Source organism: Uranotaenia lowii, chromosome 3 (assembly GCF_029784155.1).
Source record: "Uranotaenia lowii strain MFRU-FL chromosome 3, ASM2978415v1, whole genome shotgun sequence".
NCBI classification, from domain to species: Eukaryota; Metazoa; Arthropoda; class Insecta; order Diptera; family Culicidae; genus Uranotaenia; species Uranotaenia lowii.
This window is the reverse complement of record NC_073693.1, coordinates 34721416-34743572: the sequence shown is the minus strand read 5'-3', so window position 1 is coordinate 34743572 and position 22157 is coordinate 34721416. Positions and strand designations below refer to the sequence as shown.

The 22157-nt window shown below is 33.9% G+C and overlaps 1 protein-coding gene across 1 annotated transcript in view; it reads left to right on the top strand.

The window, feature by feature from the left end:
* Positions 1 to 1597: 1597 nt before the first annotated feature.
* LOC129752083 (uncharacterized) overlaps positions 1598 to 22157 on the top strand; it is a 94338-nt gene continuing 73778 nt past the window's right edge. Inside the window, exon 1 of the mRNA XM_055747878.1 lies at positions 1598 to 1912. The gene's annotated coding sequence lies outside the window, so the exon portion shown is untranslated. The remainder of the gene's footprint in view (positions 1913 to 22157) is intronic.

The window sequence follows — 22157 nt, the reverse complement described above, 5'->3', positions numbered from 1 at the left end:
TGGCTTGTCAAACCAGGATTTTATTTGCAAATTTGGACATCTTATGAGTGCGGACATGCTCCGGAACGCTGAACTTATCCTTGGCCGTGAAAAACAGGTTGCCGGAATCTGTTTGAAGTCGGCCTTCACACATGTTTCGTCGTCCATGATGCAGCATTAAGCAGCGTCAGCATGTTGAGGTACAACTTCCTGGCATGGGTTTTGGCGGACTTGTTCTGCTTCTCGTCGCGATTAGGGGCCTTTCGTAGGAAGAATGACATCAAAATATTAAATTTCCAGAAAAAAAAGATTAAAGGGCCTTGTGTACCTTGAACGTTCGAAGCCCATCCTTAGTGTTGGCTTTATGTACATCCCGAACGGAGGCGTTCGGGTTTCGGTTGAAGGCCCCAACTACGCGGTTGTGATTTTTTTTTGTGTTGTACGAAATACTGTTTCCTTCACTTCTAGGCTTCCGATCGGTGGTCAACCGTTCCTCGAACCGCTTAATCACTCGCGACACCGTGGAATTCCTGTTCTCGTGATGAATGCGCAAGATTATATCACACACGAGCTGTTCTTTCGACTCCATTTCCTCGAGTTTTGATCACAGGACTTTAAAACTTGCAGGATGTAAACAATGCACTATAAACTAAATTCACCCAAATTTTCTTTTAATTCTACCCAACGCGACGGTTTAAAAGTTAGAGCAATTTCATAGTGTGGCAATTTTATCGTAGACACCCTTTATTTGTTATTTTTTGATTTTTATCATTTTTTTTAATTTTTTTTTTGTTTTTTTACTGTTGTAATTTTTTTTAATTTAGTCGTTTTCGTTTTTTTTTTTCATTTTGTTATTTGTGTCGTTTTTGTCATTTTGTGTCATTCTTTTGCCTATTTGTTATTTTTGTCACATAATCTTACTACAAATTACTACAAAAAATTTTTAACAAACTAATCATGAAGATTTCATTTTAACAAACCCAAGACTCGAGAACTAATCAGTTGAGCCATAATCACTCTGGAAAGAATGATAGAAAGAACGCTTCCTGGAGACAAATTTTCGAAACAGCTTTTTTCGTCTGTTCTTCATTGTTTACAGATCGTTTTTTTTTTTAGTTTGTTGGGAACATTTCGTAAAAACAACCATAAGTCGAAGATGCTGCGAACGTGTGGAGGTTGGCCTATGTAAAAAAAACGTCTCACGTACCTACCAGTTTCCCATTGATCGACTGGAGCTCCATTTGGTGCTGAAAAAAATGTAAACAATGCAAAGCCGGTTTCTTGAATAGTCGAACACCCGAACGTTCCCGATCGGCCGCATGGCCGCCTTCGTTTCCGAAAGCTTCATTCGGGCTGCGCTCGGCTCCGGTTCGGTCGTCCGACGAAGGAAAGCTTCCGTGTCTTCGCTTCGCGAGCCGAGTCGAGCGCATCTCAGAAGCTTTCCGCACCGCACTTGCTTCGTTCGTCGTTTGTTTTGGAAATTAGAATTCAGCCAGCAAGCACGATGAATGATGGGTGGTTAAAGGGGGGGGGGGTTGGATTTTTTCACCCAATCAACCCCCCAACCAGCACGGAACCGACGACGATGTCGACGATGGCGATCAGTTAGTTGACGACGGGCTCAGTTTACGGAAAGAGGTGCCGGACCGTTTCGCGCGCGCCTACGATTTTGGACGAGAAGATCGATCGATCGATCCGCACCGAAGAGAGTGTGGGTCGTGTTTTGGGTTCTGCGCGATCGCGGATCGCGGAACTAACTTAAGGTTCGAGGCGCGTGCTTTCAACACGGACAATATGTGAAAGGCTTTTACCCCGGGCCTTTTGCCTAAGTGAGTGTGCGGGTGTTTTGTTGTTTTGAGGAGTGTCAACAAGGGTGAAAAAAAGTTACAAAAATAAAGGAAAGACGACCGAGACGACGTTGCAGAGACGTTTCGTAAGTGTGATTTCGCGTTCATGACTAGCGTATTTGTGGAACAAAATTTTAATTAGTATTTGGATTGTTTCGCTGAATGGTTTGAGCGTTTTAAGAACCAACTACAATAGCAACAAACGGCAATTGCGAGGGAAATATTTAAGTTGGGTTTAATGTTTTTTTCGCTAGTATCTATCTCGTCGAGTGTACAAATGTGCGATTGTTAGGATTGTGTCACGAGAAAACAAATGCAAGGTTCTGCCTGGGGGTTTGTTGTTTTTTTTCCTTCACTCGCTTCCAAACAGAAACAGCTGAATGTCTGTTTAGCTCTGGGTCGGTGCATGGGAATTGGTGTGCCTGTGTAATTATAACGAGGAGAGAGAGAAAAAGCTCACTGTTAAATGCCCCAATGTTGTTGGTTCAAGTGCTGGCCGGGAAATGAATGAATCTTTTGTGGCTCAGGGGTATGTGGATGAAGTTCTTGCTTGTGCAGTGGAGCAGTTGTCGAGTTGTGGAAATGCGCAAAGATGGAAGTATTGAAACGGATGTCGTATCGGAACGACAAGTGCATTATGAAAAATGTCAATATAAATGTTTCGAATGCTTGTGGTGATATCGAAACGATCGAGCCCTTTGTATATTGTGTGTTCATCTGGAAGGATTAAAAGAAAGTGTGTTTCCAGAACAACACGGAACAAAAAAAAAAAAAAAACAAAAATAAAACTTTTGAAGCTGCAATACCCAACTTCATTCTTTAAGAATATACATAAATGTTAGACGTAAATTTATTAATAACGATGAACTTTAGATAATTAAAAAAAATTTTTTTTGGGGTTTTTCAATTGATACATAACTAAGCTATATTCCTATAAAAAAATCACACAAGTTAAGTCTCATTTTATTTTTAATTTGTAGTTCGAACATGAAATTTTGTGAAGTATTTGAAAACTGTCGAAGGATTGAGGGTAAAACAGCCATAACTCCATTTTCCGAAGCCTGCGATGACTCAAATAGCCTTCAATCGATTCCACGGAAAAATCACACCAGATAATTTTCATTTGTTCTAAAATTTTCCTGTGCGAACAAGATTTTTTCTGAATTATTTAAAAAATGTTGGGAGATTGAGAGTGAACAGCCATAGTTCCAGTTTACGTGCGGTGGCTGAAATAGCCTTCGTCTGATTTCTCGAAAAAACACACACACACACACACACACACACACACACACACACACACACACACACAAGATAAATCTAGTTTGAATATAAAATTTTAAGTCCGAACTTGTTTTTTTCCTGAATTAATTAACATTTTCTATTTTTTAGATAAAGGCAGTTTTTTGAGTCCATTGTTTTGTTTTATTTGGAAAACTTTTCTAGAACATCCGCATTCTCTTCTATGCCAAAGTTTTAATCAACTGTTTTAATTTTTTCGCCAAAATCGTGTTAGAATTATCCTTCACCGTATACCAATTTGGTTGACATTACACACCACAATTTCCAAACAACATTTCTCATGGTATAAAATTTCCCAATTTATTCTTAAAAAAAAATTGTTTAACTTTTTGAGAATACTTCCCTAATTACATTTTGTTTTACGTTATCTGTTATCTGAAATGCATTCGATAATCTTCTATGAATTATATGATCATCTTTTCAAAGCACATTTTATAATATTTATCAAATGATGTATGCAAAGGAAATTAGAGCATTAAAAATATTCAATTTGCAATAGATGAGTTATGAAATCTATTTTCTACAAAACGTATAAGTACACGGTTTTCGAGTCTTTAAATGAATTTGGAGACCTCTTAGCTTCGGAAATCTTGAAGTAAAACGAATACTTTTGAATTAATTCTTCGAAATGAAATTTTACGCAATGAAAAATGGTTTAAATTGCTGAGTTGTGTTTCTTAGTTAAGCTTGCCGGTTTTATCCGGGTTTACCCAATAAAAATTCAATACAAATTTTGGGAAAAGTCCGGTCCGGTCCGGTTGCCCAGATTGCATTGAAAAAGCTTGGATTTTGACCGGCTCTATTCGCCTTATTTGCCAAATCAAACAAAAATAAAACAAATTGAGTTGTAATTTTTTTAAATTTGTGCGTCGAACAAAATTATTTAGAGCAAGATAAAAAAAATCAAGAAAAGCCAAAATTACGATATAAAATCTGCGGGTAAGTTTTGATGAAAATGCCATTTTTTCTACTTTTTATTTTCTTTTTGTACTGTAATTCCTGGGTTTTAACTAAATTTGTCAAAAATATCAAAAATGTCAAAAATGTCAAAAATGTCAAAAATGTTAAAAATGTCAAAAATGTCAAAAATGTCAAAAATGTCAAAAATGTCAAAAATGTCAAAAATGTCAAAAATGTCAAAAATGTCAAAAATGTCAAAAATGTCAAAAATGTCAAAAATGTCAAAAATGTCAAAAATGTCAAAAATGTCAAAAATGTCAAAAATGTCAAAAATGTCAAAAATGTCAAAAATGTCAAAAATGTCAAAAATGTCAAAAATGTCAAAAATGCCAAAAATGCCAAAAATGTCAAAAATGTCAAAAATGTCAAAAATGTCAAAAATGTCAAAAATGTCAAAAATGTCAAAAATGTCAAAAATGTCAAAAATGTCAAAAATGTCAAAAATGTCAAAAATGTCAAAAATGTCAAAAATGTCAAAAATGTCAAAAATGTCAAAAATGTCAAAAATGTCAAAAATGTCAAAAATGTCAAAAATGTCAAAAATGTCAAAAATGTCAAAAATGTCAAAAATGTCAAAAATGTCCAAAATGTCCAAAATGTCAAAAATGTCAAAAATGTCAAAAATGTCAAAAATGTCAAAAATGTCAAAAATGTCAAAAATGTCAAAAATGTCAAAAATGTCAAAAATGCCAAAAATTTCAAAAATGACAAAAAATGTCAAAAATGTCAAAAATGTCAAAAATGTCAAAAATGTCAAAAATGTCAAAAATGTCAAAAATGTCAAAAATGTCAAAAATGTCAAAAATGTCAAAAATGTCAAAAATGTCAAAAATGTCAAAAATGTCAAAAATGTCAAAAATGTCAAAAATGTTAAAAATGTCAAAAATGTCAAAAATGTCAAAAATGTCAAAAATGTCAAAAATGTCAAAAATGTCAAAAATGTCAAAAATGTCAAACATGTCAAAAATGTCAAAAATGTCAAAATTGTCAAAATTGTCAAAATTGTCAAAATTGTCAAAAAATGTCAAAAATGTCAAAAATGTCGAAATTGTCAACATAAGTCGGATTTTGGTCGAAAATTTTGAACTGAAATTCCCGGATTTTGCCAGGTGAGCCCAATAAAGGAGATTTTTTTTGAAATTTATAAATCACGGCTTTTAAATATGTTTCACTTTGCTCGATTAACACTTGAAAACCTACACTTTTTCACTGTGTAGAATCTGTACATTATTAGAATTTTAAGATCTGTGAGAGGTGATAACTTTTCATTTCAATCTAAAAAAATATGAGATTTTTTTCCATTTTCAAAATGAGGCGGAATGTATGCTCGGAGATGTATGCTTTGATATTTAAAAACCATGAAATTTTTTTGTTTCGATTATAGTCGTTTTACCATCTTTATGGCAATTGAAAAATTCTTTAGCTGGATAGATAGTAAAAAGAGAAAAAATGTGTATTCTACAAAATAACTTTTATGCAACTCTGCCCTAAATGGTTATAGTTTTTGTTACGAAGTTTGATTTTGAAAAGGCTTGCTTTTCCTTCCCAAAAAACAATGTCGGAAAGTAGTACTTTGTGATATAGTTTTCAAAACTGTTCATAACTTACACTGTTTGTTTTGGAAGAGAAAAACATCAATCTGTTTCTTCAGATTCAAAATACCAAAAAAATCCGGAGAGGATTTTCCGGAATTGCAACAAATAATTGTGTATGTAACTCGTAGCAAAATTCGATTTTTTCAGCACTCGTCATTATGATCACTTTGCGTCTCTCGCTAGAAAAATCCACTTTTTGCAACTTGTTGCGTACATGACTTTTTTCCTTATTAAAAGTAGTTAGCAATACTGCAATGTTCATTGATATTTTTACATTGATAAGGGAAATCCAAATATTTATTTTCCCATACAAACCTCAAAGTTCAAATTTACTCATGTAAACGTTACTTAAAAATTTTGCAAATAATCATGGATGGGTTTGGAACGAACGAACGATTTTTTTACAACCCCAGGGTTTGACAAATTCAAAAATGACCCCAAATCGACTCAGTCTAGTATAAAAGTAAAATTTTAATTAAAACAAAAATATTAACGTTTTATAAGTCGGGCTTTTGACTGGGACTTTTGCGAATCAGTTTATAAGTGAAAATTGTTTTGTTGAATAAACGAACTATAGCTTGCAAAAAATTTCACCGAAACCTATTCCGAGCAGCTACAGCCAAATTCGCAACTGTTCCTACATGTTTGCTTAATTAATCACAGCGTCAGTCAACGACACATTCGCCTAGCTAGAAAGAAAAATACAAATAAAAAACGCTCGCACAGCTTCATGCACGGATTGAATCTTTTTTTACGATGTTTTCTCCTGATTCGCTAGGTTTTTACTTCCATTTTAGGCTAATTTCCATCCAGCTAGCTAGTGAAATTTTCCTTTTTTCAACAAAGTTGTACTTAGCTGATTTTGCTTGTCGTCGTCGTCGTCATCGTCGATGTTTCGCTACACAGTAGGTATTTGTACCTAATGTGGTTCACTTTCTGGTTGTTGTTTTGATTTACTTTTAAGTTTTTTTTCGTTGTTGTTTTAAATAGACGAAAAAACACAAACGAAATTGTGTACGTTCATTACCGACTTCATTTTATTACCACGAACGAGGTTTGGTTTGGTTGTTGCTGCTTTCGTGATTTTTTTTTCTACTACTTAGTTTTTTCCTATTTCTGTGTGTGGTTTATCGAAAAACAAAGTCACACGAGGAAAAACCCATAAAAATTTATCACCGGGTGCATTACTTACTTATTTGCCTTTCGCCGCATTGTGGCAAAGTTTGTGTCTTCGTCAAAATGCCTTGAGGGGGTAAAAACAAATTTAAAGCGGAAGTGCACTCGATGGAGTTTTGCAGATATGTTGTGGAAAAGCTTCCACCTACCAAGGCAAGGGCATTGCAGGTGATGAAATTTGATTAACACTAACGCTCTGGTTAGTTAGGCTGCTTACTAAATGCATCACCTCAGCACAAAAGTGCACCGAGGGGTCTCCAAAATAGTAGAAACCGACTAATGAATGATCGAGGGGCTTTGTAGCAATCCGAAGCCAAAGAAACGAAGATCCCAATATGTATGTACAATGTAAGCCGTTGGAGGTTTTCTTTTTCGTTGTCGATTGATGGCTTTACGACGTACTTACTTGCGAGTGAAGATTTGTACAAAAGTTGTGTTATGAGTTGGTGAAAACAAACGTCACGTGATGTCTTTTGGAATTGCAGAAGCATGGCATTCAACACATGAAAGCATGTCAATCAAAACTGGGGTTTGATCGAAGATTTGAATCCCCAGACCGCCATTGGCTTCAAAAAGAGTGTGTTATCAATCTTTTTTATGAGTTCCACATTTAATTATTTCGATAACTGATGAACGATTGATTTTTTTTCTCTCTCCATGTACCAATCAATCAGAAAGTGGTGAAAAAAAACCTTCAGTGTGATAACACACTTTTTTTCCAAGTGGAATGTCTCGAACCATTCATTGTGCTAGAGAAAACATTGCGAAATGAACGGAACAAACGGAGAATTGGCAGTGAAAATGATGAAGCCAATCGAAGAAGAAAAGCCCACGTCTATTGATTAGCCAAAGTAGAGAAAAAAAACGGGGGAAATGGGAAATCCAATCACTATTGTGCAAGTGTCTGTGTTTGTGGGGGAAAAATGAGAGAAAAAAACCGAAGAAAAAACGGGGCTGAAGTAGAAATGCAAAGCATTATGTATAGCGTCTACAGTTTACAGTGAAATCAAAATCAAATCGATAGTGAAGTGGAAGAAAAAAAAATGGAAAAAACCTCCCAATTGGAATGTAATTAAAGCTTTCAATTTATTTTACGAATGGAAGTTAATAGAAACCCTACGAAGAAAAGCTTACCATATTTAGATACAGCTGGGTTGGAAAAAAGTGTGGGCAATTATGATTAACTGACGCGTTGAAGAATCCCTTATTCGGAGGCATTCATTCGGTGGAGCCCTAAATAGCCCTTCTATAACTCTGAAGATAGAAAAAAATCATAAAAAAATGCTTAAAGTGATTTGAATGGCTGAAGGAACGGCGAACTCGGTTTGGGTTTTTTTTGTCTCCTTCTGTTGCTGCTACAATCTGCAAATCTATCGAGTTAATCGAGTCAAAACACTGAAGATGAATCCATCAGCAAGCAGTTAATGAGTACGTGTGGGAATGTTTTACTGTTTTGTGCCATCGCAAAAATGCTCGAAGATTTGTGTGATTTCCAATCGTGTGATGAAGATGGTTTGATTTGGTTGGGCAGAAGAAGAAGAAAAAACCGCAACAGAAATAATGATTCAATGCTAACGACCACCACCGGTAGCTGAAGCTATCTGAAGATGATTTGATGTTGAAGATTCGTTGCCAAATGGTGAAAAATCCTAAAGCATAAATCAAAAGGAAGAATTCCGCCGTTGTTTCACAGATGACTGGAATGGCCGGAGAGTAATTATAGGTGTATTTATTGTTGTTTGGTTGCCCATCACCAATTGAGATAGATGATGATTTGGAGATTTTTTTTTCTAGCCTTTGGCTTCAGAGCAGCAGAGCGCGATGACCATGTAGGGCTTTTTAAATTATTATCGAGACTCGCTTGTTTGTTGGCCGCGGAGATTGGGGTTTACACCTGTCTGAGAGGTAGATTCTTGGACATTGTGGTTATTGAATTCAAGAGAAACAACTTTTTCATATTTTTATCATTCTTAATACAATTTCCTAGTCCCACCTAAACTAAGGTTGCCAGAATTTTTTCCACACGTGTCCGAGCCGGACAAATTCGGGATTCTTTTTTCTGAAAAAAAAACCTGAAAAAATCGGGGAATTTGATTTCAAAGATTCGATCAAAAATCCGGACAATATTCGGGCAAATTTGGTCAAATCCCAAGAATTTTTCATTATTATCAAGAAAAAAACTTGAAAAAATTATTCTTAAAAACTTATCACTAGATTTTAAACTGTTTTTAAGGCTTCTAAAAATCCTTCCATGATTATTTTCATGAAATTAGCTAAAAAATATCGTTTTGGACGAATAAATTAAAAAAAATCAAAACGAAATTTGTTATTTTAGTTTGTTTTTGGCGAATAAAGTGAATAAATACGGACTAAATTCAAGCAAAACCCGGACTTTTTCCATTGAACTCCGGGTAACCGGAACAGATCGTACTTCTCCCCAATTTTGTATTATAAATCCAGGGAAAACCAGATGAATCCGGGTAATCTGGCCGGCTTAACCTCTACCCGAACTTTTTTTTTCTAAATTCATCAACATCAACAAGCCAGAACTTTTTTATTTGCAATCGAATCGAAACAACCAAACAATATTAACATTGTGGATTCACAGCTTACGTAGGCTTGGAGCTTGACGAATTCCGCAAAATCGATCATAGTCATCTGTAAAAAACTGTTTTTTCGCTTTTGGGGGTTAAGAATAATCCTGTCTGCTAAACTAAGGTTGCCAAATGGCTCGGTTTTATTCGGGGTTTCCTGGATATTTAATACAAAATTTTTTAACAGTCCGGCCCGGACCGGTTACCCGGATTTCATTGAAAATTTCTCGGATTTTGCCCGGATTTATTCTCTGCCCAGCAAACATTTTTGTAGGTATATTTCCCAAACAAAATTTGTCATACGTTTCATATACATTATAGAATCATCGCTTTAAACTCGAAAAAACAGCATTTACCTACCATATTGGAGGCAATATACACAAAAGTTTTTTACTTCTAGCTTAAGCGATAAGAATTATACTAATTGGACGATATTCCTACATCCTGAAAGTATGCGAGAGAGCGCAAGTTTTGCTCTCAATGCATGCAAACCGTTGCCAGAGACAATATTTGCTGCTTCTCTCATTGGACAATTTCCCCAAATGAGCCATCTAATTTTTAACAATCTCGTTGCAGTACTTATCGCAGAGAGAAAAACAAGATTGTTTTCTCACTTGAATCCCGCGTGGGAGAACAAAGTAGCAAACATGGTGGACTTTTTATCATATCCGACTTATACAATTTATACCGACTTCAAGTACCCATTTTTACGATCGTTAACTTATTTGGTAGGAATTGCGATTTACATTAACAATGTTAACGATTTTTAAATTGTGACCCACAGATGGGTCTTGACTCAAACATTCAGTCAGCGAAACTTTTTTTTGTAGAGAAATGAATCCAACTGTAAGTTGAAATTTCAGGGACTAGACAAGATGAAAATTAATGTAGAAAAACATGTGAAAAAAATTCGCCTTGTCTCCCGGTAGGACTTGAACCCACATCTTGCGCCTCTCCGGGGCCCATGCATTTAACATTCTACTACAGGAGACAACCTGGCGTATGAAAGTTAAACTGGTCGAGTGTCGATGTCTATCGGAATGAAGGGAATTGTTTTCCCATGCCAAACACCGAATTTGGTTGGATATCCAAATACGGCAAACGCATCATTTCTCTTCATAACTGACAACCCGTGCAGTATATGAGAAGGCAATGCAAATCTTGCCGTTCCTAAAATATCCAAAATTGAGTCCAACTACCGTAAGTTGAAATGATGGGAATAAAAATAGACTACGAAAATGATGATGATCACATGGGAAAACAATTCCCTTCATTCCGATAGACATCGACACTCGACCAGTATAACTTTCATACGCCAGGTTGTCTCATGTAGTAGAATGTTAATACATGGGCCCCGGAGAGGCGCAAGATGTGGGTTCAAGTCCTACCGGGAGACAAGGCGAATTTTTTTCACATGTTTTTCTACATTAATTTTCATCTTGTCTAGTCCCTGAAATTTCAACTTACAGTTGGATTCATTTCTCTACATTGTTAACGATTTGAGCTATCATTTCTAATACGATTTTATGTTTGCTGGGTGTTTTTGGCAAATCGAAAAAAAAAAATTGTGATGTATTTTTTTATGCCTCCAAAACGATTTTGTTTGAGAAGTTTTATAAAAATAATTATGAATGGTTTTTTGGAAGCCTTACAGACGATTTTAAACCTGTAGATATATTTAGATGAATATTTTCTTCATCAATTATGTTTTCATGATTTTTGTTGAGCAATTTCTGGGTTTTGATAAAATTTGCCCGGATATTGCCCAGGTTTTTATATATAATTTCCGGGATTTGTTCGGCTCAGAAACATGCTGAAAAAAATCTGGCAACCTTATGCTAAACTCATAGCTACATATACCCAAAGGGATATCCTATGCAACCCATCTTGTAGGAAAAACTCTCAGCTTTACAAAGTAGTAGCGGAGACGACCTAAAATCACTGAGAGGGTTTAGAAGGACATTTACGGAAAAAGTGTCAGAGAGAATCGTTGGAGGTATTCTCAACTGACTAAAGGAATGGAACGTATTGAGGTCGTGGGAAAAAAAATATCTTAATTTTATTTTTCATTTAATGTTGTGGCCAAAGTTCCATAGAATGTAAATGTTGTTCAGGTGGTTTGATTTGATTGGTTTTATTTAACAGGGTTATGGTTTAAGAGCATTAAAAGTACGGGAATTTGAATTACGGAAAGAAAGGTGTACTATTTCCAACAATAATCCACTTTTATTGGCTAATATTTCTGATTGATTCTCGACCAACTATAAATACATATTAAGCCTGTAGCTTGATTATCTGTTGTTTTTGTGCATTTAAAAATACATACGAGGCCCTTGGAGCCAAAGGGGTATAAGAGCATAAAAGCTTATTTCGAGAAAACACGCTTTAAAGTTTTTGTATTTGGTTATTTTCCATATATTTTTCGGAAATTTGTATTTTGCTTTCGAATGGAAAAGTATGTAAATAAAATTCTAAAAATCTGAAAAAATCACCATATAGTTTGAAATATGAAAAATTGTTTGGCATGATTAACTCAAAATCGACCATTTTGCCACTTATACCCCTTTGACTCTGAGGGCCTCATATAATACATTCAACTATATGTGTATGAATGATTATATGCATTCAACAATAAATAAAAAAAAGATTCAACTAAAATCGCATTCAACAATAAGTATAGTCCATTCAACTATAAGGGTATAGTTGATTTAACTACCTATATATATGATAGATTCAATAATATGTTTATGATTTATTACATGAGTTCAACTTTATATATAGTAGATTCAAGTTTAAAAGTATGATTGATTTTACTATAGATTAAATATTTTAATGATTGATTTCATGAGGAAAACTATATATTGTAGATTTGCCTTGTATATTAAACGCTACTACACTTTTTTTCAGAATAAAAGTTTTACTTTACCACACAATTCATAAACTTATTAAATCATGGCAATACGAATAGTTTGTTGATGATCATGTCAGCAGCTTAAACATGGCCGTCGTTTAGGTTCTGCTAGAATGATTTTTGTCACCGGTATGATCCTGAAATACGAAAATCACAATATTCACTCCGGTGCTATCGAAGCTTTTGCTTACCTTTACTTGTCTGCTTTTGCTGGCCTTGCCCAACAAATTATTTTTCCGTTCTGCTGCTTACCCGCTGAGAGCTGCACAGATCTTAGCAGCAGAATTAGGTAGAACAACAAAAATCAATATCACCAGGTGAAGAAATATTCTTAAAGATGAAAACATCAACCTCTAATGGAATCTATTATATTTAAAGTTGAATGCACAGAATCAATCATACAATGGAAGTTCGATTTAAAATATTTACAGTTAAACCAATTATACTTTTATAGTTGATTGCATATTTATAGTTGATTGCAGGAGGTCAATCAGCAGTTTTTTGTTGAATCTATCACATTTATAGCGGAATCAATTATAGTCAATTTTAGTTGAATCTATTATATTTATGATTGATTTCCGAATGTTAATCAACAGTTTCTAGTTGAATCTATTATATTTATAGTTGAATGCCTGAGTTCAATTATACAATTGCAGTTGAATTTGCCATATTTATAGTTGAATGAATCATACCATTATTGTTGAATTTGTAATATTTATAGATCAAGCAGCAGTATACAGTTGATTCTGTTTTATTTATCACTACTCAACTACACTTTGATGATTAATATAAACAGCTGAAATAATTGGAACAACAGGCTCCCAGCAAAAAAAAAAAAATCCAGGAAAAGTTTAGCAATCCTAATTGATACTGGAAATCAGCAAACATTCTCTGCATTTGATCTGCATTGCTTAAAAAACCAGCAATCGATTCGTCAAACTTGGATTTTTTTGTTGATTTTGTCAGATTTTCTTCGCTGCTTGTGAAGACTGTTTATCGTTTCGACAATGACGGTTTCGGTGTTGTAAGATAAATTGCCTTTGATAAATCAATTTTTCAATATAATATTAACTTTTGTTTCCCTCCATATTCTAACAATGCATGAAACAAACCAAAGGTAGACGATAGTATTTAAGACTTGGCGCACAGCGGCATTGTAATAAACTTGCTTTGAAAAAATGAACCAACTTTATTTTAACTTGTCATAGCTTGAAAAATATCATTATTGAATATGAAAATTGAAAATGAAAATAAAATAAGAATCCAAAATTTTTCGATTTTTTTTTATAGAACTGCTGATTTCCAGTTCTTAGGATTTCCTAAATTTCTAGCAATTTGCTGGAAAACAAGCGGAACAAAACCCAGCAACAATTTGCCGGTTTTCAGCCATTCAGAATTTGCTGTGCAGCAATTCACCCTATACAGGCTTACTCCTGAAAAATGACAATAAAAATATCACTAAAACTACAAATTTACAATGTAAACAAAACTGAACATTCACATAAACAACTTGTTTGCTTATAAATGCTTCGATTTAATCAGGAATGATGTTTGTTTGAGAGCCTTCGTAAAAAAGATATTTTAAGATTTTGAATTTTCATTTTTACTAACTGCAAAATGTTCCAGAAATAAACCAAATTTGGCCTATTTGAAACTACCTTTAAACACTCTCTTGAATTTCTAACTTAAATTTCCTACTTCAGTGTTTTCAAGTTGCCCGTTAGAGTAGAACATCAAATAAATAATTTCCCGAATGAAAATTCTAGATGCGTCTGCAGAAAAGGATCTTAAAACTGTTAAAAAAAAGCTTTTGACTTATTATCCAAACATAAAATCAAAATGTAAATTTTAAGTTTATATGCATGCTATCGTATGCATCATTTTTAGTAGAAGCCTAAATTATTATCGGTCGTGAATAATGTTGGATTATTACCCGCTTGATAAAATATTCAATTTGTTCAATACATTCGACTGAGTCGATTTCGGGTAATTTTTGAATCTCTAAAAACCCTGGGGTCTAAAAAGCTTCGTTTTGGTTCAAAACTCATCCATGATTTTAACAGAATAAAAAAACATAATCTCTAAATATAATTTCAGGCTAAATATTCCCAGCGCATAGCCACGTTTGTTGATTTTAATAACGTTGAAAAAAACATAACATTCGTTCGTCTGTCTTTTTGTAAATATTTTTCAATGGATTCAAATTTTTTATATTGAAATTGTAATAACTTTTTTTTTAGGAAATACCTAGTTGGCTTCATCACATGATAGCAAAGAATAAGGCTTCAAAAAGGCAAAACAAATAATTAATGATAAACTTGATTTCAAACTTATGTGAATTTCCTGGATGAGGGGATTTTTTCTCATCTGAAGATTTACGCCGGGGGTCCTCAGATCTTCCCCAAAATTGAAAAATAAGTTCATTTTTACCATTCAGAAACACATGTAATTTTTAAGATTTCTAAAAATTTTACCTTACATCGAAACGCGATGAAATTTTATTAGCTTTTCAAATTATATATTAAAAAAAAACAATATCTGTTAACATAAAAAATTGTAAATAAGCTTTATAAAGGGTCTAAAAATACATTTCTATAGCCTAATTTACTATGCAACTTTCATCCGCCAAAGTGGGCAAAATTTCCTTTTAGGGTTATGGAATAAATAATGACAGTAAATCATTTTTTTGCATCGAAAACAAACAATAGTCGAACAACTGAACTTATATGTAAGGCAAGGCAGCGCGCTTTTAACAACGCGGAAACAAAAGTACTGATCAAAGCAAGTAAAAAAACAATATTTTTTTCATGTTTTTTAGAGTGTTTGTAGCACAAAAATAACCGAATTTTAAATTTTGGGGAAGATCTGAAGATCCCCGGCGCATATTGTCAGATAATTAAAAAAATCCCCATGATTCAATATTCAAAAAATTATTCTTCCATACAAATTTCTATACAAAATTAAAACGTGTTGCGCTAATTCAGTAATCAACCAAATCATCTCAATGCTTTCACTGATGCTTGGTGACCCAAAGGGTTCGAAAAAACATATGGTAGCAGAAAGTCAATGCACAATGTTATTTTGTAAAAAAAAATCTGGACCGATAGAGTTTGCTCCCAACAGAGAAATACTTCTGAAAATGGTTTCATGAACAAATAAAGTAGCTTAATTTTGATTCTATAAATGACTAATGAGATTTTTATTTTGATTCTCAGGCAAATAAAATCATCGGAACATAACCGAATTTTTAGAGCACTATTTTGGATTTAAGGTCTTCAAAAACCAGAAACAATTTGCGTGCCTGCGTGGTATATTGGAACAAAGCTTGAGACACGCAAATTGTAGATTTAATTTTTTTCGGCATACTTCCATAGAGCACGCTATTGGATATGCTTTGGTGGACTTGAAGTAGCTTCCGTTTCTTGGTAGTTTTTGAGAATCAGTTTTCTAGCCATTCCCATTTGTTTCAAATACCACACCAAACCAAAATTCATATCAACATTTGAATGTTAAAAATAAAATTTAAAAAAAAATTCTTTGTGAAAATTTTTTGGAGGGCTGTTTCAATCAGCAAGTTTTCTCGATTCAAAATAAAACGATAAACGTTATTCATTGAATTGAAACGTATGAAAGGTGGTGTCGTGGAAGGTAGTTGATGACTCTCTTTCTCAGCTACATTGGGAGGAAAAAGTGCAAACCGGACGTGAAATTGGTGCCTAGGTTGACGATGAATGACAGACAGCAATATTGTGCCGGTATGATGGATATCTGAACGCGCCTCAGGTTTCTGCAGTTACCTATTTTAAATATGTTATGTATGTATTTATTTATAAGACAAACTGCCACCTGCCATCATTCAGCTTACCAATAGTTTCGATGCAATCGAACGTTGTTGGTTGCCAAAGCGCCTAATCACGATTGCCGCGCGCCATTGCGAATAGCTGATGGGTGGAACTGTGTGATCTGCTTCAATAGTGTTGTGTTTTTGTATTATTGGGCAACGAGCTCAATAACAACAATGAATGACTCGAATTTGAGTTATTTCGTTACAAAATTTTATTGAACTAGAAACAGAAAAAAAGGAATTTGTGAGAATTTTTTTTTCTAAAACTACTTAATGAATAGAAATCTTCGATGACGGTCAGATTTCAGATTCAGATTTACAAATGCTTTTATACTCTTGCCCAATAAGCTTTACTGCGTTCTACCTTGACTTTTTGTTTTAGAGAAGAAAAAATGCTAGATCAGTTCTGATCTTCTACAAAAGCTCACGGATCTTCACCTCAGCAATTACCAAGGACTAAACGCACATAAAAGTGTTAAAGCTTCTTTAAAAAAAGAAAAGCGGAAAAGCCGCCATTGTTTCATTGCGGCAATAGATCTTGGAAAAAAAAAATCAAAAAAAAAAAGAAGAAGATGCCACATCAAAAATGAACCTTAAACTTATTAAAGACGGGGCGGTGCGGTCGTAAATTTTCGACCGATGAACAAATCATCTCTCGGAGGGGTTTTTTTTCGTTTCAGTTTTAAAAGTCCGATAGCTGAGTTGGTACCCGAAATGAATTGTTGGTCACTTGACGGCCAACGTAAGTCGGCAAGATTTTCGTAATGACTTCACACACATCAAATCGAATAAAATGCAACTGACCACTGGCAATAGCAGGTGGTAGCTGGGGCACTTATTCTATCGCATCACCGCCTCACGACCACGACGACGGTCGTAGATTTATGAATGAGCGGTTTGTGAGTTTTTTTTTGTGTGTGGCTTGGATAACTCTGGTAATGGTTAACAAAGGCAACGAAAAGATTTTGAGTTTCAGCGCTCTTCATTAAATAACCTTTTGAATGGAACAGTTTATTGTTTTTGAGCTTAGAGAGCTATCTGTTAAATTCATAGATCTCGTAGGATATTACAGGGGCATATGATGTATTTTTTTTTAAATTTTATTAGAGACGTTTTAACATGATGTATTTTGTACTGCAAAATCATCATAATTTTTGTTTCTTCTGTGAATCCGAGCCTGCTAATGATTTTTGTGCCAATTTATAAATTTTCTTAAGGAAACTTTCCAGTGAACAACTTTGTCCAAGATCGTAACTTCGTTTGTTATAAGACAAAAAGTTATTAGTTGTTTTTTTTTTATTTATTTATTTTATTTGGTCGGCCATCAGCACAACATGAGGCTATTTAGGCCGTTGACTTTATAATCTTGCATACAATATAAAATAATTACTATAAATTTAACAACTAGCTTACAATAAACATACTAACTAACGAGTGTTTATAATAAATCAATGAAAATAAATATAAGAAAATGTGTCCTGTATAGTACTTAATTTTGTATCCAATAATGTATGTTTTTGTTACAAAGAAACTCAAATGGAATCACAAAGATCTGACTTCTTCAAAAATTCAAAAACTTTATCGATATTTTCAAAATTATCTTTGAAATCGTTGATCCCTGAAATATCTGTAGCTCTTCTCAGTGATGCAAATTTTTCACAACTATTGAATATGTGTTTAACTTTTAAGCATTTCAACACATTTCCATCTTTTAGTCGAATCCCTTATTTCCCTGTATTTGTTTTCTGTAGTAGATATCCATTTGTCATTCCAATATTTTTTTAATAATCAACTTAACTAAATTTTTGAAATCGGTACATGTCATTGAATTTTGTAACGAAGATTCATTTGTTGCATTTTTGGCTGCTGAATCTGCTTTTTCATTTCCAATGATTCCCACATGGCTTGGTACAAAGCAAAATTTTAACTTTTTTGAGGATTTAGTTATTTTGAACACATTTTGATGAATTTTTCGTAATATGGAATGGTTAGAAAAGGGATTTTGGAGGGCCATAAGGGAGCTTAAAGAATCAGTCAAACAAAGATTGTTCACTGAATTATTTTTTCACACTTCTTCTGTAACTTTCAAAATGCCAGTCAGCTCGGCACTATACACAGAACTATAATCTGCTAAACGGAAAACGATAGTTTGATTCTTAGTTTCATTATAAATAGCACATGCAGTTCTATGACCACATTGAGAACCATCAGAGTAATACAATTCATGATCTTTATAATTAGTAATAACGTCTTTAAATAAATTTCTAAGGGCAATTTTACAAGTTGACTTTTTGGAAAATGCACTTATTGTTAAATTAATGTTTAGTTTTGGAAAAACCCATGGAGGATCGTTTTTATTTTGGGTAATACTAATAATTGGAGATGGAAGATTAAATTTATTAATGATTCTAGAACATCTAGATGGAAAAGAATTATCTCTCCTGTTGGAAGATTCTGATAGGTTTTTCATAGTATCATACAATGGATGCGTGATGTTATTCAAAATTCTTGTCATTTGATCTAATTGATGCTTATCTCTTCTTATTTGGAGTGGAAGGTGATTCATATCAACCAGAATGCTAACCACTGGTGATGATTTAAAAGCTCCGCTTGCTAATCTTAAACCTTGATGATGAACTGAATCTAATGATTTCAACAAATTTGGGGAAGCTGATGAATAAATGCAGTCTCCGTATTCCAGTCGAGATAATACTAAGTAGAAGTGAAGTTTGGCCAAAGTGCATCGATCAGAACCCCATTTTTTACTTGATAAAGTTTTGATAATGTTCATTGCTTTAAGTGCTTTAGTTTTAACGTTATTTATATTTGTTTTCCAACTTAAACGCTTATCCATAATCGTTCCTAAAAATTTGAATTCAACTTCTTCTCTCAAAATTTCTCCTCTTATTTGAAACACAGGATGTATTGGGTGCTTTTTTTTCTACAAAAATGTACCACACATGTTTTACTTGTAGATATTCTGAAACCATGATCTGACAGCCAAGCACTAATTTTATCAATTGATATCTGTAACTGTTTTTGTATTGATTTGAGATATCTCGATGACATATAAAGAACAATATCATCAGCATACAGTAAAATTTTACACTTAGGCGAAATTACATTTACAATATCGTTTATAGCAAGTAAAAAAAGACTCACACTGATAACAGCTCCTTGAGGTAAACCATTTTCTTGATTAAAAACTGTTGATTCAACAGTTCCTTGAACTACTCGAAATTTTCTATTTTTTAAGAAATTTTTAATGAAATGGAGCATATTTCCATCTATTCCTACAGATTTAATCTTATCCAATTCGCTCCTGCGCCATGTTAAATCGTACGCTTTTTCCAAGTCAAAGAAAACAGCAAACGTATGAATTTTATTTAAAAATGAATCGAAAGACTATCATTCGTTGAACGTTTAGTGCGAAATCCGAACTGATAATTGGAAAGAACATTTTTAGTTTCTAGGTACCACATTAATCGTCTATCTATCATTCTTTCGAATAGTTTTGACAAGCAACTTGTTAATGAAATAGGCCTATAACTATCTGATAAAGATGAATCTTTTCCTGGCTTGAGTACTGGAACTATTAGTGACAATCGCCACGCATATGGAAAACCATTTTCAGTCCAAATACGATTATAAAATCGAAGTAAGTATGTCTTGGACTGGGAAGGCAAGTTTTTTTTAATCATATCATAATGTATTTGATCATCTCTTGGAGAAGATCCTTTTGTTTTATTCAGAGCAATTTCAAATTCTAGTTAACTAAATAAATTGTTATATGGTTTGTCAACTTAAGAAATTTTGAGAGGAATCCTTTCTGCTTGTGCTTTAATACTTTTAAATTTATTTGAATAGTTAGATGAAGATGAAACCTTACAGAAATGTTCCCCGAGTAGTTCAACTATTTGTTCAGGGTTAGAATACAATATATCATCTTTTCTTAAAGTTGAAATAGAACTATTTTTATGTTTGCCACTAATGCTATTTATTTGTTTTCAAATAGTAGATTGTGGAGTGTTCGAATTGATAGATGATACCATGCTCTTCCATGACGCTTTACTGTGAAAACGGATGAGAGCTCGAACTTTGGCTTTAATTATTTTGTAATTTTTCTCATTATTTTCAGTAGGTCTCTTTTTAAATTCCCGTAGGCACTTTTTTCTTTCTTTAATAGCTTTAGCAATTGTATCGTTCCACCAAGGAACTGATTTTCGTCCTTTAACAGAACTTGACTTTTTGATACATTTTTGGGCTGATTTTATAATAACGTCAACTATGTGAGAGTTTTGTTCATCAATAGATTTAGTAAAATAACTATTTTCAAAGTTAGCAAGACTGGAAAATATATTCCAATCTGCAGTTTTTAACACCCAACGTGAACGTTTTTCATCAGAAATTCGAGAGTTTTGAGGTGTAAGAAAAATAGGATATTGATCACTGTTGGAAGTATCCTCATGAACATTCCAAGAAAAACTTGTATTTAATATTGGTGAGCAAAAAGAAAGGTCAATACAAGATGTAGTACCGTTGATAGGATTAACTCTAGTTCCATTTCCGTTGTTTAATATGTTGATATCATTTTTAGAAATTATTTCAGCTATAAGTTTCCCTCGAGACGACATAGATTTGGATCCCCACAAGGGGTGGTGCGCATTAAAATCACCAAGCAAAATAAATGGTTTAGGTAATTGATTGATCAAATTTTGGATATCAGATTCTGTAATATGTTCATTGGGGGGAAGATAAATGTTGCACAAAGTAAATTTAATTGGGAAAAGAAGTTCTACTGCTACAACTTGAAGATTTGTTACTAAATTGATTCGGCGTGATGCCAAAACAGATTTTACTAAAGTAACAACACCACCGTGTGCTCTGTCATTTAGACAAGGAGCATCACATCTGTAAAAATCAAAATTTTTAAATGTTGCTGGCTGATGAAATTTTAAATGTGATTCCTGTAAGCAAAAAATCGTTGGAGAGAAATCTGATTCCAGCAGTTTGATTTCATGAAAACTATTAAAAAGTCCGTTGCAATTCCATTGTATAATGGATTGATTACAATCCATCACTTGATGGGAAAGATATTTCAGAGTTCGAGCTTAAACTGCTGTCTTCTTTTTTCCTTTTGTGAACAACAACTTCGTCATTCGAATCAATTGAGAGGGGTCGAGTTATTTTAAAAGTTGTGAATTCCATTTGAGTTTCAGTGTTCTCGTCATTATTCTTTTGTGTGTGTGATGTAGTGTTACTTGTTCCTGGTGTTTGATCATCATCATTAGAGTGTAATTTTTGTAAGTGTGTTTCGTTAACTTGTTCCTTGGAATTATCTAAAATTTGAGGTTTAGTATTTGTATCGTTTATTATATCTGCTTGTTGAACAACCTGTCTGAAAGTTTGAGTGAACGGATTACGAACTTTGTATAACGATCTTGCTTCACCTATACTAACGTTCTCAATAATTTTTATTCTAACTCTCCTGCTCTCTCTGAAATGTTTCGCATTTATTTGACCACGAAGGGTGATCGAGAAGTCCACAATTCCTACATTTCGTTTGACCCGAACACTCATCGGATTTGTGACCTACCTCGCAGCACATGCTACAAACCTCGTCTTGGCTACAGAACTTCGATGAGTGACCGAAATACTGGCACTTGTAACACCTTATGGGTCGTGGTATAAAAACTCTGACGTTGAGCACGAGATATCCAACTTTTACTTGTTCGGGAATGCCTGATGATTTGAACGTCAAGATGTAACTGCTGGTTGGAATGATAACCTTATCCTTCTTCCTTTTCATAACTTCCACTTTACATACACCTTGGCCTTGCAGATCCTCGAGAATCTCTTCCTCCGTAGCGTAGCGTAGATCATAACAAGTAACGATCCCTTTGGTTTGATTAAGCTTCGCATTTTCCTCAACTTTAACAGCCATGTCGAACA